The sequence below is a fragment of the Xenopus tropicalis genome, chromosome 5, assembly GCF_000004195.4.
Source record: "Xenopus tropicalis strain Nigerian chromosome 5, UCB_Xtro_10.0, whole genome shotgun sequence".
Classification (NCBI taxonomy): Eukaryota; Metazoa; Chordata; class Amphibia; order Anura; family Pipidae; genus Xenopus; species Xenopus tropicalis.
The window spans coordinates 2,755,964-2,773,481 of NC_030681.2; positions in this window are offsets into that span (position 1 = coordinate 2,755,964).

Below are 17,518 nucleotides of genomic sequence, written 5' to 3' on the forward strand. Positions count from 1 at the left end.
ATGCAGAACCCAGGTTTCAGGCCCAAATAGCCCCCCTCCCACAGGTCTCTATAAATAGTAACTTAAAAAATGCCCCTCTGGCATTTGCAATAGTCTACAGATTGCTAATCGGAGCCTGTGTTCAACCTTTATAGGTAAAATAAATATTAGTGAATTATCTACAACACAAAGCCACTAGTGTTCCCTGTTTGAGGGAATTGTACGTTATACAGGTTAGATCAGGGGTGGCCAGATTTTTTTTCATGCGCAATCGACCGGGGAATGCGGAAGTGCGGCGTGAATGCGTATGTACGTGACACATTTTGAGAATATGTTTTGTTACAAGATGTCCAAAACCACCCACAGTGCTGTAGTCCTCTGTGAAAATAAACACAGTGTTCCTTTCCTTCTATTGTGTACACATGGACTTCAGTATCAGATTTCCTTTTCTCAGCTCAAGCAGTGGTTCTCAACCTTCCTAATGCCGCGACCCTTTAATACAGTTCCTCATGTTGTGGTGACCCCCAACCATAAAATTATTCCTAAGACCATCGGACATATGTGTTTTCTGATGTCATAGGCAACCCCTGAGGGGTTCTGACCCACAGGCTGAAAACCGCTGATTTACAGTCTCCTTTTACTGCTATCTGTAGCCTATTTTGCCATTATCGTCTTGCTGTTTTTGGCAAGACCTGAAAATCGAGATCATGTTGCTTAAGCTGCCCATACACTTTCAAATTTTAGTCTTCTTCCGAGGAACGTTCGAATATCAAACAAACGTTTAGATGCAACGATCTAAAACTCACATTCAGCCTGAAATTGTAGGATAAAGCCCTACAAATAACCAATGGGAGGAGGTTCTGCACATGAAATAGTTACAGGCACCAGTCGTATGAAAGTGACTCCCATTGTAGATCCCCCAAGGGTATCGGCAGGGCATCTACACAATGTACGACAGGGGTGGCCAGACTTTTTTCAGTCGCGATGGACGATGACCGGGGAATGCCAAAGTGCGTATGCTTTCTTGGCACACTTTCACATCCTCGGTCCACCAGAAATCCCGGGGGATCGACTGGTGAATCGCGATTGATGTATTGGCCACCCTTGATGTACACAATATTGCACAGATTTTATCCTTATCCCACCGACGTTTTCTAACCTGTCTAATCGACGGCAGTCGCCATGGTACGAGAATTTGGACCTTACACATGGTCCAAAAAAACAATTACTTTTGTACGATTATATATGTGTGGGTATGTATGGGAGCAGCTTTAGTACTAAAAAGAGCTTATTCAGCTCAAAGCATCTGTGATGAACGCTAAGGGGCTGATTTACTAATCCACGAATCTGAATGGGAAAAATTCGGATTGGAAAACGAACATTTTGCGACTTTTTCGTATTTTTTGCGACTTTTTCGTAGCCGTTACGACTTGTGCGAATTGTCGCGGCTTTTTCATAGCCATTACAAATTTTGTGAATTGTCGCGACTTTTTCATAGCTATTTTTCGTATTGACCGCTCGAAAAAGTCACAAAATACCGATCATTACGAAAAAAACGCATTCGGACGCTTTTCGGACGTTCGTGGATTAGTAAATGTGCCCCTAAATCTAGAACGGTAATTTTTTAAAGAGAGACGTAAAAAATATCAAAAACATTCCAAAATAGTAGAGTAGAGTAGAAATCCGACCAACCATTGAGCACTTTGGTCAGTTCGATTGCTGGGCACTATGATAGGGAATAACGGCTTCTGGTGCTGAATTGGCAAAGACGTCGGACTGGTGCCAAACACCAATGGGAACCTGTGGTTGGATGCCGCTGCTGCGTTATTTGAAAACATGATTTTTTTCGTCATCACTTTCATTGATGAATGCTTGTGGTTAACTCATTCTATTTTGAATAAAAGTTGCAGTAATATTGCCTGTTTTCATATTTTGTCTGATTTAATCTTTTTTAGGTACACAATTGATTAACAAGAGAAGGTACAACACCCACAAATAGTTACCTTGAACTTCGACAGTGAAGAAAATCTGCCCAGACCAACTGAGTTAGACCATCAGGCTAGAATCTCCGAACCTACCGAGGGTCCTATCCATATCGCTCTGCTCTTGCCAAATACAAACCAATATAAAGGCAGCTTTACCCAGAGATACACAGTTACACATTGTCAGGGAAAGACAAAATGCTCCACTACATTTGGTGAATCCAAACCTTGAAGATTCAGTTTTAAGGGGAAATATGCATTCATTTTCAGTTGTCCAGAACTTTAAAGTGCATGACTATAGGGGGCTCATTTTAGGGATGCACCGAATCACTGATTCGGTTCGGGATTTGGCTGAACCTTGTTTTTTTTTTTTAAGGATTTGGTTTTGGCTGAATCTGTGGTCCCAGCCGAACCGAATCCTAATTAGCATAAATAAGCATATGCTAATTAGAATTCAGAAAGGGTTAAATGGGCAGTGAAAATTGTTTTTAACCCCTTCAGATCCCAATCAGCATATGCTAATTAGGATTCGGTTCGGGATTCGGCCGAATCCTGCTGGGTGGGTTCGGGGGTTCGGCGCATCCCTAGCCCATTTATCAATGTACGATTTAGTCCGAATACAAAAAATTTGCATTTTTTCTAACTTTTCGAATTGCATATTTTCTGCAATTTTTTTCCGTTCATTTCTGCGACTTTTTCGTACTTTGCAACAAAATCGTATTGTTGCAGCGAGTGCGAAATTTTCGTTATTCATTCAAGCTTCGGTATGGTGACTTTCCTTGGGCCAGGTTGGAGCTGCAGAGTACGATTTTAATAATAATACGATTTTTTACCACGCATATTCGGACTTTGATAAGTCAGCCCCTAAGCGTTTGGATTCAGTTCAGCTAAGTATTTAGGGTGCAGCCAAATTGGAACTCTGCAAAAAGTACTAAGATTTGGACAAATTCCCCAATTGAAAGATCATTTACGAGTGGCGAACGCGGGGCGCAACTATGGTATTGTGTAAGTATCCGTAATGCAGCAAACCCAATGCTTTGTTAATCCAGATTGAAGGAGTGAGGGCCGTAGTACCTGAGAAGAAACGGATTTGAATTATGGAGAGGAAACGTTACATCACAAAGCACTGAAACTGTTAATAAAATGGTAAAATATGAAATAATGGCCATTTTTGTTTAAGAATATTTCAACGATACCTAAATCCAGTGTATTTCTAAATCTAATCATTGCAGCGTATTAATAAAGGCGTTTCTTCCAAAATGTCTCCACTTTGTGTTGGTGAAGCTCATTTGTCCTGTGTTTTATTGGCAAAAATGATTGCAGAATCATCATCATCAAATAATATACACAGGATTTACTCAATATTATTAGGGGTTTGGTTTCGGCCGAACCGAATCCTAATTAGTGCACATTAGCATATGCTAATTAGCATTCGGAAATGGTCCGGGAATTTTTTTAAACCCCTTCTGGTCCTAATTAGCATATGTTAATGGTGATTCGCCCAAATCCTTCAGGGTGGGTTTGGGGGTTTGGCCGAACCCAAAAAAGTGGGTTTGGTACATCCCTAAATATTATACAATTTTAAAGACAATTCTGTTCCACCCAAATTGTCAAAAAGCTTCAAAATAGCATTCCACGCTGATTCAATATATTTTTAAACAAAATAAGGCTTGAATGTTGGAGACTGAGGGATAGAATAATCACAGCAGAAGAAACTTGTAAAGGAAGTGAAAAAGTTCTAGATGTAGACGTGCGGCCATACAGGAGCAGACAAACTGCCAACTCAGCCCTTATAGACCAAGGGGCTGATTTACTAATCCACGAATCCGAATCCGGAATGGGAAAAAATCGGATTGGAAACGAACATTTTGCGACTTTTTCGTATTTTTTGTGATTTTTTCGTGAATTGTTGCGGCTTTTTCGTAGCCGTTACGATTTGCGCGAATTGTCGCGACTTTTTCATAGCCATTACAAATTTCGTGAATTGTCGTGACTTTTTCATAGCCATTATGACTTTCGTGAATTGTCATGACTTTTGTGAATTGTCGCGACTTTTTCATAGCCATTATGACTTTCGTGAATTGTCGCAACTTTTTCATAGCCATTATGACTTTTGTGAATTGTCGCAACTTTTTCATAGCTATTATGACTTTCGTGAATTGTCGCAACTTTTTCATAGCTATTGTGACTTTTGTGAATTGTCGCGACTTTTTCATAGATATTGTGACTTTTGCGAATTGTCGCGACTTTTTCATAGCTATTATGACTTTCGTGAATTGTCGCGACTTTTTCATAGCTATTATGACTTTTGTGTATTGTCGTGACTTTTGCATAGCCATTACGACTTTGGCAAATTGTCGCGACTTTTTCGTATTGAGCGCTCTAAAAATTCGCGACAAAAAAGGAAAAAAAGCATTCGGACGTTCGTGGATTAGTAAATGTGCCCCCAAGTCTGCAATTTATTGGCCAAGTATGGGGCCCACCAACATGACCTCCCGACAGATACCAATTGTACTTATGTCTAAAAAAGAGGCGGAGGCCTGGAATGTAGAGACATGTTTAATAAAATTTGAAATTTTGAATTAGAAAATCTTGACTGTGCATTTAAGAAAAAAACTTAAAAATATGATAAAAAATTACAAAATCGAAAAAAGTTTAAAAAACACAGTGAATTCTATGCAATGAGACAAAAAACTTGAATTTTAAAACAACAATTTCCATTGACTTCTACATGATCTTGCCAGCTTTTAAAGGAGAAGTAAAGTTATTTTGGCATTTTACTGCCAATAGATTAGCCACATTAGTGCCAACTAGAACCCTATATTTATTCTGCAGAAAGCTTTACCTGCCTGAGTAACAGCCCTAGAAACTCCCTCTGTTTGTTTAAGATAGCAGCTGCCATTTTAGCTCGGTCTCAGTAGCTTCCTGCTGCAGCTCTGGCTGCTGGTAGCTCAGACTGGGAGGGGGAGCGACAGATGATGGCAGGGGAAGTAGGAGAAGGGTGGAGGAGAGAGGGACAAACTGAGCAGACTCATGCCGTGCCCTGAAGGATATTTCTGAGACAGGAAGTCTGACACAGAAGAACATGTGACACAAAGGAAGACAAAAAATCCTGTGTTTCTTTTGATAGAGGACTCAGTGCAGCTGTGAGTGCTTATGGCTGTATTTATATAGACCTTTCTGATAAAGCTACTGAGTTTGTACCTTTCCTTCTCCTTTAATATGACATTTTGTGTGCCGGGGGGGAAAAGTCAACATGGCAATCTCTAATTGGGACATTCACTCAACAGGGAAGTTGTTAGGCTCCTCGTACCGCTGTTTCCTGGTTCAGCTTTTGATCATTCAAACCGAAGAGAATGAACTAAAGGATCAATTCACAACAACTGGAAATTCTGTCTCTGCAGTCACTTGGTTTTGACCTATTGCCAAACGACCATTTAAACGACTTTTAGACAAACGTCCGTGATGCAACAATAACTACCCAGTCGTTACTGTCAATTTGGGGAAATTTGTAATCACCGTTTTGAAGAAGAAAAGGTAAAATCAGTGGGAGGGGTGCCAGTTTGTTGGCTACTGTCTAGCGACCAATCATTTAGCTCCTACCCAGGGTCCCCCCCCCCATGCAGGGCGTGCGCCTCCATCATTCTCAGTGATCCCAGGTACCCGAGGGGCAGCCCTGAGTGGGCACGGGGCCAGTACGGATGTGCCCAGCTGGGACACAAAAAGAAAGTGAGTAGGGATGCGCCAAATTGTAACTTTTTGGATTTACTCCATACTAAAAATACCAAACCAGATGTAAATTTTATGTTTGCTAGGGATGCGCCGAATCCAGCCTTTTTTGGATGGTTTTGGTCGAATCCCCACGGTCCTGACTGAGCTGAATCCGTATACTAATTAGCAAATGCTAATAAGCATTTGGAAAGGGTTAAATTTTTTGCACGCGCAGCATATTAACATATGCTAATTTCGGTTCGGGGTTCGGCAGAATCCATCAGGGTGGGTTTGGGGGTTCAGCCGAACCCAAAAAAGTGGTTTTGGTGTATCCCTAATATTTGCATAGTCAAATTTGAGCAGAAAAAAAATCACTTTTATAAAATATTTTTTTATTAAACAGCTTTATTTACATGTAACACCTTGAAAATAGGCGACACGATACGTTTTTAAAGAGCCTTGTAATGTTCAGAGTTATAGTTTAACCAACTACAGACTGTAACCTGCAGATGAGCATATTTCTAGGGATGCACCGAATCCTGGCTTTTTTTGAAGGTTTCGGCTGAATCCACGGTCCCGGCTGAACAAAATCCTAAGTAGCATAAATTAGCATATGTTAATTAGCATTTGGAAAAGATTCATTGGACAAGGAAAAAAAATTGACGCATGCTGCGCGCGCCCCGACTTTTAACCCCTTCCGATCGTAATTAACATGTTAATTAGGATTTGGTTCGGGATTCGCCTGAACCCCTCAGGGTGGGTTTGGGGGTTCGGCCGAACCCAAAAAAGTGGGTTCGGTGCATCCCTAATATTTGCATATTCAAATTTGATCAGAAAAAAACTCACTTTTATAAAATATTTTTTCATTAAAAAGCTTTATTTACATACAACACCTTGAAAATAGGCTACATGAATATGTTTTTAAAGAGCCTTGTAATGTTTAGAGTTATAGTTTTACCAACTACAGACTGTAACCTGCAGATGAACACATTTCCCTTGCAAGTCAGGAACTTTAATGGCAAGAATAAATTAAACTAAACACTAAGGGGCACATTTACTAATCCACGAACGTCCGAAAAGCGTCCGAATGCGGTTTTTTCGTAATGATCAGTATTTTGCGACTTGTCGCAAATTTTTCGAGCGCTCAATACGAAAAAATCGCGACAATTCGCGAAAGTCATAATGGCTATGAAAAAGTCGCGACAATTCGCACAAGTCGTAATGGCTACGAAAAAGTCGCGACGGTGACGAAAAAATCGCAAAAAATACAAAAAAGTTGCAAAATGTTTGTTTCCAATCCGATTTTTTCCCATTCGGGATTCGGATTCGTGGATTAGTAAATCAGCCCCTAAAAGTATGGGATTTGGGGTTTGAGCCAACCCAATAGTCTGAATCCCTCCGATCCCTCGATAATATGTGACTATGCAATTCAGGCTTCTGATTTAGTCCCATATTCGGTCAAATCTAGAAATAATGGATTGCACCCCTAGAAAAAAAATAAAGTGCCGCTGTTATTTCATGTGCTCTCTAACTGTCATCCTGTAGCATCGTATCATTGGTGCCAACATTGGTGAACTGTCATCCGAATTTGGCAACATCCGAGCAACTGAACCGATTGACTTTTTTCGTTTGATTTTGTTTCCCAATGACAAAATCTCTTTAGGGGTCGAACATTCTAGGGCTTCATTGGAAATGTATTTTTGTTAATAAACGATTAAACTTTTTCACTTTTGGAGAGCGCTATCCGTCCCACCGCTATACACAGCACACATTGCCGGACCGTGTTGCTTATGGTACATCTGGTACTTTATTACTATTGTGGGTCATTTCCTGTGCTCCCCTAAACCTGCTGCATTTACCTGTTCTAGACTCGCTGGGGGAAGAAGAAATCTGTACCCCGTGTGTTCTTATCTTGCTCCTCGGGGGCTCGACCATCTCTGATTCGGCTCCTCGAAAAATCATCTGAACTTTATTGTATGTATAAGTATGGGATGGAGAGGACTCAAGTGCATCCACTGAATTAAGAGGGTGCAGGGGACAATTAATTTACCCTTTATTTTGTTTAATTCAAGCAAGAGTGCCCATTCTGTGATATAGAGTGTGTTTGTATATAAAATGTGTGTTTATGTACAGAATGCTCAGAACTATACTTTGGTATAAAAATTATTTTTCTCCCGTTCTTGTTATTTTTTTCTTCCTATGAACTTCTCACTAATAGATTGCTAACACTTTGGCTGTGTAAGCTGAGAGCTAACGGATATGATTGGAGCAAGATTCCAGGGTATTTATCTCCAGAAAGATCTTTGTATTATTATTATTAACATTTATTTATAAAGCGCCAACATATCCCGCAGCGCTGTACAATAAGTGGGTTACATACATTGGACATACAGAGTAACATATACAGCAATCAGTAACTGATACAAGAGGGGAAGGGAGCCCTGCCCCAAAGAGCTTACACTCTACAAGGAGTAACATATACAGCAATCAGTAACCGATACAGGAGGGGAAGAGAGCCCTGCCCAAAAGAGCTTACACTCTACAAGGAGTAACATATAAAGCAATCAATAACTGATACAAGAGGGGAAGAGAGCCCTGCCCCAAAGAGCTTACAATCTACAAGGAGTAACATATAAAGCAATCAATAACCGATACAAGAGGGGAAGGGAGCCCTGCCCCAAAGAGCTTACACTCTACAAGGAGTAACATATAAAGCAATCAATAACCGATACAAGAGGGGAAGGGAGCCCTGCCCCAAAGAGCTTACAATCTACAAGGAGTAACATATAAAGCAATCAATAACCGATACAAGAGGGGAAGGGAGCCCTGCACAAAGAGCTTACACTCTACAAGGAGTAACATATAAAGCAGTCAATAACCGATACAAGAGGGGAAGGGAGCCCTGCCCCAAAGAGCTTACAATCTACAAGGAGTAACATATAAAGCAATCAATAACCGATACAAGAGGTGAAGAGAGCCCTGCCCAAAAGAGCTTACAATCTAGTCAAGGTGGCCAAACGTGCACCAATATTGTCATACGATTGGGGGGTGTGTATGGTGGGAGACAAGGTGACCGATATCAGTAACAGCCTTGGATGGTGGTCTCCTTGTTGATAGGGCAGGACTAAAAATGTTGGTGTTAATGCTGAATTGTAACAGGGGTAAAGAATTCCTGTTTTTACTTGTGTATCTGATGACTTAGCCACATTAGTGCCACCTAGAACCCTATATTTATTCTGCAGAAAGCTTTACCTGCCTGAGTAACAGCCCTAGAAGCTCCCTCTGTTTGTTTAAGATAGCAACTGCCATTTTAGCTCGGTCTCAGTAGCTTCCTGCTGCAGCTCTGACTGCTGGGAGCTCAGATTACACAGCAGACATGGGAGGGGGAGCGACATGATGGGAGGGGGACGAGGAACAAACTGAGCAGACTCGTGCCCCTGCCCTGAAGGATATTTTGGAGAGAGGAAGTCTGACACAGAAGAAAATGTGACACAAAAGGAGACAAGAAATCCTGTGTTTCTTTTGATAGAGGACTTATGGCTGTATTTAAATAGACCGTTCTGATAAAGCTACTGAGTTTGTACCTTTCCTTCTCCTTTAACATTAGTAAAGTGGACGAATGATTTTTAATAAAACCAATGGAAAGATTATAATGGTAGCATGTACGGCCGCCTTTATTCTGAACTGGGAAAGCCAGTCGGGTGATTAGGGAAAAAAATACAGCAAGTCCAGTTGATCTGAATTATTAGTATAAATATGCCATGACCTGAATGACTGAGAACTAGGGGTGCACCAATTCCATTATTTTGGGTGTCCGGCCGAACCCCCAAATTCGTAGTGAAAGATTTCACAAATCCAACCCCAAAGGCGAGCAGTGAAAAATGTTCAACTTCTGTGTTTGTGTGACAAAAAGTAGCGATTTTATGGATTCCAGTTTGGTTCGGCCAGGAGTGTGTATTCATCTGAGTCTGTGCATCCCTGGAGCGATTTAGTCGCCCACAATAGATCTCTGAAAGCCCAAATGACATTTACACATAACTATTAACCCAGTGAGAATGGTCATTTAATATCTAAAATAATACAACAATGGGATTGACCAGGACCTTGTCTGCATGCTAACCAGGCGTATCTGATGGCAGGGGCTTATCAGGTTAATTTTACGGGAAACATAAAGGGGTAGTTCCCCTTTAAATTAACTTTTACTATGATGTAGACATTGATATTCTAAGACAATTTGCCATTGGTCTTAATTTTTTATGGCTCTTCAGTTATTTGACTTTTTGTTTTGCAGCTCTCCAGTTAGGTATTTAAGCAGCTATCTGGTTACTATGGTCTTATTTACCCTAGCAACCAAGCAGTTGTTTAAATAGGAGACGGCTATATGAATAGGAGAGGGGCTGAATAGAAACTTTAAACACCCACAATGGTCTTGCAATAGGTAGTCAGAAATCAGGAAAAATTAGCATTACCCAGAATTCCCTTGCTGCTTTAATGGTGTATGCCATACCCAGGATACCATGATATTTGCTCACAGCTTCCCTTTCAGAGAAACCAGAAAACTACAAGTTCCAAAGAAGAAAAAGGCGAAGAAAAACACAATAAATTAAATACAAAAACATTAATAAGGCAAGAAACACATTTATTCTATATATTCACCACTAGAGGGCGACAGATACAGCAAACTGGCACCAACAGTAGAAGAAAAACTTAAACAGGTATGGGACCTGTTATCCAGAATGCTTGGTTTCTAGGATAAGGGCTCTTTCTGTAATTTGGATCTCCATACCTTACGTCTACTAAAAAATAATTTAAACATTAAATAAACCCAATAGGATTGATTATATTTTAGGATTAAGTAGAAGATACTGTTTTAGGAAATAATTTTTAAAAATTAGAATGATTTGCTTTAATGGAGTCTATGGGAATGTTCCGTAATCTAACCGGCCCCATCATGCAGACAGTTATATATAATATACGGTGCTGGATTTCCATTTGGGTTCAATAGAATTGTTACATTAAATAACGACACCTTTATTAGACCTCCTTATAGATCATCTCCGGCCCTTGTTAGTGACTCCTCCCTGGGAAACAGCGTTGGATATGGCTAGCCAATCATATATCAGGGAAAGAATGGCAGTTCCCTGTCAGGTCTGCTTAGCAGTAGATATAAACATTGGCCCAAAGCCCGGTCTGGGGTCGGCTGGGAAACAGTGGTGCAACAAGGGGAAGAAGGCCCCACGGGGCAGGGGGGTATTTAGTTCCAGTGCTGCCCTGGGCCCCGGGCTTAAATATGACCCTATGTGGTGCCCATGATGCCACAGAGCGGCCCTACCCCCTACCCCTCCTCCTAGGGTTGCCACCTGGCCGGTTTTCGGAAGGGCTGCCCGGGTCAAAACCTCCTGCCATTTCCCAAATTAGGAAAACCGGGCAATCGGAGATCGCCACATCATAGCCACGCCCCCATGAGGTCACTGCCCCGCTACCCCCCCATCTTGCGACGTCACGGACTGGCTTCTCCCTGCCCCCTCCGGCGTCACCCCACCCCTTGCCCGGCTAAGAATGCTGGGACAGGTGGCAACCCTACCCCGCCCCCCCATCTTGTGACGTCACGGACTGGCTTCTCCCTGCCCCCTCCGACGTCACTCCACTCCCTGTCCGACTAAGAATGCTGGGAGAGGTGGCAACCCTACCCCCGCCCCCCCCCCATCTTGTGACGTCACAGACTGGCTTCTCCCCGCCCCCTCTGATGTCACCCCACCCCCTGCCCGGCTAAGAATGCTGGGAGAGGTGGCAACCTTACCCCTGCCCCCCCCCCAGCTCTGTTCCTGGATTTCCTTAATTAAAAAAAAAGAAAATACATGCTCCCCCCCTAAGGCTTCCAAGCTAGGTACAGGCCTCATTATAAATATGGCCCTGCGCAGGGGGAGGGGGGGGGCCCAGAGTATGGGGTCTGCTTCCTCCATTTTACATGTAAATCCCCCATCTGTGCCGGGTCCAAGGTAGGAAAGTGAGTGGGGCTGGGGGGGCGCGTTGGAGAAGGAGAGTAGTTATGACATTGCTTGGGGGCTACCTGTGGCCATCTTGTGTGTGTGTGGGACCAATAGAAGAGGGCTATGTGCTACAATAGTGACTGGTGTTTGGGATATGTTTATGGTATATAGCAATATAATATGTAACACACTGGGCAAAGCATTTCGCCTTTAACTGTGAGAAAATACCAGTAAAGTATTTCCCCAACATCCAAAGCAGCTTATTTGATAGGGCAGATCCAGCTGTTTGGCTGCTCTCCAAGCTCCACCCCCGAGGAACCATGAGCCGGTATTTTTCACTAAGAAGAACTGAAGACACTGGAACGGGCTGCCTGTAAGTTTATGGCTCTGAATCATTGGGCTGTATCGGTGCTTCGGTTCTGGATGCAGAACTATGTGCGTAGCAAGAGGCTACGGTTTCACCGGCACAGGCACCATCTGGCACCGGCAGTAGAACCAGCACACAGAATGATGTGATAGAACTCATGAGAGTCCAGAGTGGAAGAACAAACCTAGGGGCCACAGGAATAATGACTCTGCCCTAATCATGGGCCTTCATTTAGAACTTGGCCTTGTGGCCGGGGTGTTGGGGGACTTACATTGCCCTCGCTGCAGTAACCCCCCTGTTAATCTGTAATTCAGCCCCGACACCCCCCCCCCCTCACGCTCCAGGCAGGTTCAGATGGGCCACATTGCTATTGCGCTCTCTGCACTAGCAGAGCCAAATTTCCATTTTCAAAAATAAATATTTGGTTCTTAAATTACCGGCGTTTTGCCGCCCACGGTAACTGGTCGCTCCCTGCCGAATGAGGCAAAGTTCTCACTGCGCTTTATGGTAGGAGCAGCTCTGTTTGGGGGTTATAAACCCAGAGGAATGGGCGTGACAATGATGACATCATTAGGCAAGCTGCTGATGTCATCGTGTGACATCATCATGTGATATTTCTGGCTGTGTGATGACATTGGGAATTGACATTCAGAATCTTGAAAACCAGGCAGAAGGTTTTGGCCCAGACAGCATCTTTAAAAACTGGACAGGTGGGCAACCCCACTGGGAGGGTAAATAGCCAGGTAATTCTAAGCCTGGTCCTACTCACTCCTTTTCTATCTCTATTGATGGCACCCTCATCAACCCTGTCGATTCGGCGCGTTGTTTGGGAGTGATCTTTGACTCCAGTCTCTCCTTCTCTGACCATACTAACACCACTGTCAAAACCTGTCACTTTTTCTTACGCAATATTGCCAAAATCCGGCCCTTTCTTTCTACTGCAACAGCTAGGCTGCTCATGCATGCCCTCATCCTATCCCGACTGGACTACTGTAACCTGCTGCTAATCGGCCTCCCTAACTCCCATCTTTCCCCCCTACAGTCTATATTAAATACTGCTGCCAGAATTCTCCTCCCCTCATCCAGGAGAGTTCAGGCCCTTCCCCTGCTAAAGTCCTTATCGTGGCTCCTGTTAAACAAAGAATATCCTACAAACTCCTTCTCTTAACCTTCCCCCCATCCCTCTGCTCCTCACTCCATCTCTTCCCTTGTGTCTCTGTACGTTCCTGGCCGACTCCTCTGCTCCTCACTCCATCTCTTCCCTTGTGTCTCTGTACGTTCCTGGCCGACTCCTCTGCTCCTCACTCCATCTCTTCCCTTGTGTCTCCATACATTCCTGGCCGACTCCTCTGCTCCTCACTCCATCTCTTCTCTTGTGTCTCCGTACGTTCCTGGCCGACTCCTCTGCTCCTCACTCCATCTCTTCCCTTGTGTCTCCGTACGTTCCTGGCCGACTCCTCTGCTCCTCACTACATCTCTTCCCTTGTGTCTCCGTACGTTCCTGGCCGACTCCTCTGCCCCTCACTCCATCTCTTCCCTTGTGTCTCTGTACGTTCCTGGCTGACTCCTCTGCCCCTCACTCCATCTCTTCCCTTGTGTCTCTGTACGTTCCTGGCCGACTCCTCTGCCCCTCACTCCATCTCTTCCCTTGTGTCTCTGTACGTTCCTGGCCGACTCCTCTGCCCCTCACTCCATCTCTTCCCTTGTGTCTCTGTACGTTCCTGGCCGACTCCTCTGCCCCTCACTCCATCTCTTCCCTTGTGTCTCTGGTACGTTCCTGGCCGACTCCTCTGCCCCTCACTCCATCTCTTCCCTTGTGTCTCTGTACGTTCCTGGCTGACTCCTCTGCCCCTCACTCCATCTCTTCCCTTGTGTCTCTGTACGTTCCTGGCCGACTCCTCTGCCCCTCACTCCATCTCTTCCCTTGTGTCTCTGTACGTTCCTGGCCGACTCCTCTGCCCCTCACTCCATCTCTTCCCTTGTGTCTCTGTACGTTCTTGGCCGACTCCTCTGCTCCTCACTCCATCTCTTCCCTTGTGTCTCCGTACGTTCCTGGCCGACTCCTCTGCCCCTCACTACATCTCTTCCCTTGTGTCTCCGTACGTTCCTGGCCGACTCCTCTGCTCCTCACTCCATCTCTTCCCTTGTGTCTCTGTACGTTCTTGGCCGACTCCTCTGCTCCTCACTCCATCTCTTCCCTTGTGTCTCCGTACGTTCCTGGCCGACTCCTCTGCCCCTCACTACATCTCTTCCCTTGTGTCTCCGTACGTTCCTGGCCGACTCCTCTGCTCCTCACTACATCTCTTCCCTTGTGTCTCCGTACGTTCCTGGCCGACTCCTCTGCTCCTCACTCCATCTCTTCCCTTGTGTCTCCGTACGTTCCTGGCCGACTCCTCTGCTCCTCACTACATCTCTTCCCTTGTGTCTCTGTACGTTCCTGGCCGACCCCTCTGCTCCTCACTCCATCTCTTCCCTTGTGTCTCTGTACGTTCCTGGCTGACTCCTCTGCCCCTCACTCCATCTCTTCCCTTGTGTCTCTGTACGTTCCTGGCTGACTCCTCTGCCCCTCACTCCATCTCTTCCCTTGTGTCTCTGTACGTTCCTGGCTGACTCCTCTGCCCCTCACTCCATCTCTTCCCTTGTGTCTCTGTACGTTCCTGGCCGACTCCTCTGCTCCTCACTCCATCTCTTCCCTTGTGTCTCCGTACGTTCCTGGCCGACTCCTCTGCTCCTCACTCCATCTCTTCCCTTGTGTCTCCGTACGTTCCTGGCCGACTCCTCTGCTCCTCACTACATCTCTTCCCTTGTGTCTCCGTACGTTCCTGGCCGACTCCTCTGCCCCTCACTACATCTCTTCCCTTGTGTCTCCGTACGTTCCTGGCCGACTCCTCTGCCCCTCACTCCATCTCTTCCCTTGTGTCTCCGTACGTTCCTGGCCGACTCCTCTGCTCCTCACTCCATCTCTTCCCTTGTGTCTCCGTACGTTCCTGGCCGACTCCTCTGCTCCTCACTCCATCTCTTCCCTTGTGTCTCCGTACGTTCCTGGCCGACTCCTCTGCTCCTCACTCCATCTCTTCCCTTGTGTCTCCGTACGTTCCTGGCCGACTCCTCTGCCCCTCACTACATCTCTTCCCTTGTGTCTCCGTACGTTCCTGGCCGACTCCTCTGCCCCTCACTACATCTCTTCCCTTGTGTCTCCGTACGTTCCTGGCCGACTCCTCTGCTCCTCACTCCATCTCTTCCCTTGTGTCTCTGTACGTTCCTGGCTGACTCCTCTGCCCCTCACTCCATCTCTTCCCTTGTGTCTCTGTACGTTCCTGGCTGACTCCTCTGCCCCTCACTCCATCTCTTCCCTTGTGTCTCTGTACGTTCCTGGCCGACTCCTCTGCCCCTCACTCCATCTCTTCCCTTGTGTCTCCGTACGTTCCTGGCCGACTCCTCTGCTCCTCACTACATCTCTTCCCTTGTGTCTCCGTACGTTCCTGGCCGACTCCTCTGCCCCTCACTACATCTCTTCCCTTGTGTCTCCGTACGTTCCTGGCCGACTCCTCTGCCCCTCACTACATCTCTTCCCTTGTGTCTCCGTACGTTCCTGGCCGACTCCTCTGCTCCTCACTCCATCTCTTCCCTTGTGTCTCCGTACGTTCCTGGCCGACTCCTCTGCTCCTCACTCCATCTCTTCCCTTGTGTCTCTGTACGTTCCTGGCCAACTCCTCTGCCCCTCACTCCATCTCTTCCCTTGTGTCTCTGTACGTTCCTGGCTGACTCCTCTGCCCCTCACTCCATCTCTTCCCTTGTGTCTCTGTACGTTCCTGGCTGACTCCTCTGCCCCTCACTCCATCTCTTCCCTTGTGTCTCTGTACGTTCCTGGCCGACTCCTCTGCCCCCTCACTCCATCTCTTCCCTTGTGTCTCTGTACGTTCCTGGCCGACTCCTCTGCCCCTCACTCCATCTCTTCCCTGGTGTCTCCGTACGTTCCTGGCTGACTCCTCTGCCCCTCACTCCATCTCTTCCCTTGTGTCTCTGTACGTTCCTGGCTGACTCCTCTGCCCCTCACTCCATCTCTTCCCTTGTGTCTCTGTACGTTCCTGGCCGACTCCTCTGCCCCTCACTCCATCTCTTCCCTTGTGTCTCTGTACGTTCCTGGCCGACTCCTCTGCTCCTCACTACATCTCTTCCCTTGTGTCTCTGTACGTTCCTGGCCGACCCCTCTGCTCCTCACTCCATCTCTTCCCTTGTGTCTCTGTACGTTCCTGGCCGACTCCTCTGCTCCTCACTACATCTCTTCCCTGGTGTCTCCGTATGTTCCTGGCCGACTCCTCTGCCCCTCACTCCATCTCTTCCCTTGTGTCTCTGTACGTTCCTGGCCGACTCCTCTGCCCCTCACTCCATCTCTTCCCTTGTGTCTCCGTACGTTCCTGGCCGACTCCTCTGCTCCTCACTCCATCTCTTCCCTTGTGTCTCCATACGTTCCTGGCCGACTCCTCTGCTCCTCACTACATCTCTTCCCTTGTGTCTCTGTACGTTCCTGGCCGACCCCTCTGCTCCTCACTCCATCTCTTCCCTTGTGTCTCTGTACGTTCCTGGCCGACTCCTCTGCCCCATACTCCATCTCTTCCCTTGTGTCTCTGTACGTTCCTGGCTGACTCCTCTGCCCCTCACTCCATCTCTTCCCTTGTGTCTCTGTACGTTCCTGGCTGACTCCTCTGCCCCTCACTCCATCTCTTCCCTTGTGTCTCTGTACGTTCCTGGCCGACTCCTCTGCCCCTCACTCCATCTCTTCCCTTGTGTCTCTGTACGTTCCTGGCCGACTCCTCTGCCCCTCACTCCATCTCTTCCCTTGTGTCTCTGTACGTTCCTGGCCAACCCCTCTGCTCCTCACTCCATCTCTTCCCTTGTGTCTCTGTACGTTCCTGGCCGACTCCTCTGCTCCTCACTACATCTCTTCCCTGGTGTCTCCGTACGTTCCTGGCCGACTCCTCTGCTCCTCACTCCATCCCTTCCCTTGTGTCTCTGTACGTTCCTGGCCGACTCCTCTGCTCCTCACTCCATCCCTTCCCTTGTGTCTCCGTACGTTCCTGGCCGACTCCTCTGCTCCTCACTCCATCTCTTCCCTTGTGTCTCCGTACGTTCCTGGCCGACTCCTCTGCCCCTCACTCCATCTCTTCCCTTGTGTCTCTGTACGTTCCTGGCTGACTCCTCTGCTCCTCACTACATCTCTTCCCTTGTGTCTCTGTTCGTTCCTGGCCGACTCCTCTGCTCCTCACTCCATCTCTTCCCTTGTGTCTCTGTACGTTCCTGGCTGACTCCTCTGCCCCTCACTCCATCTCTTCCCTTGTGTCTCTGTACGTTCCTGGCTGACTCCTCTGCCCCTCACTCCATCTCTTCCCTTGTGTCTCTGTACGTTCCTGGCCGACTCCTCTGCTCCTCACTCCATCTCTTCCCTTGTGTCTCCGTACGTTCCTGGCCGACTCCTCTGCTCCTCACTC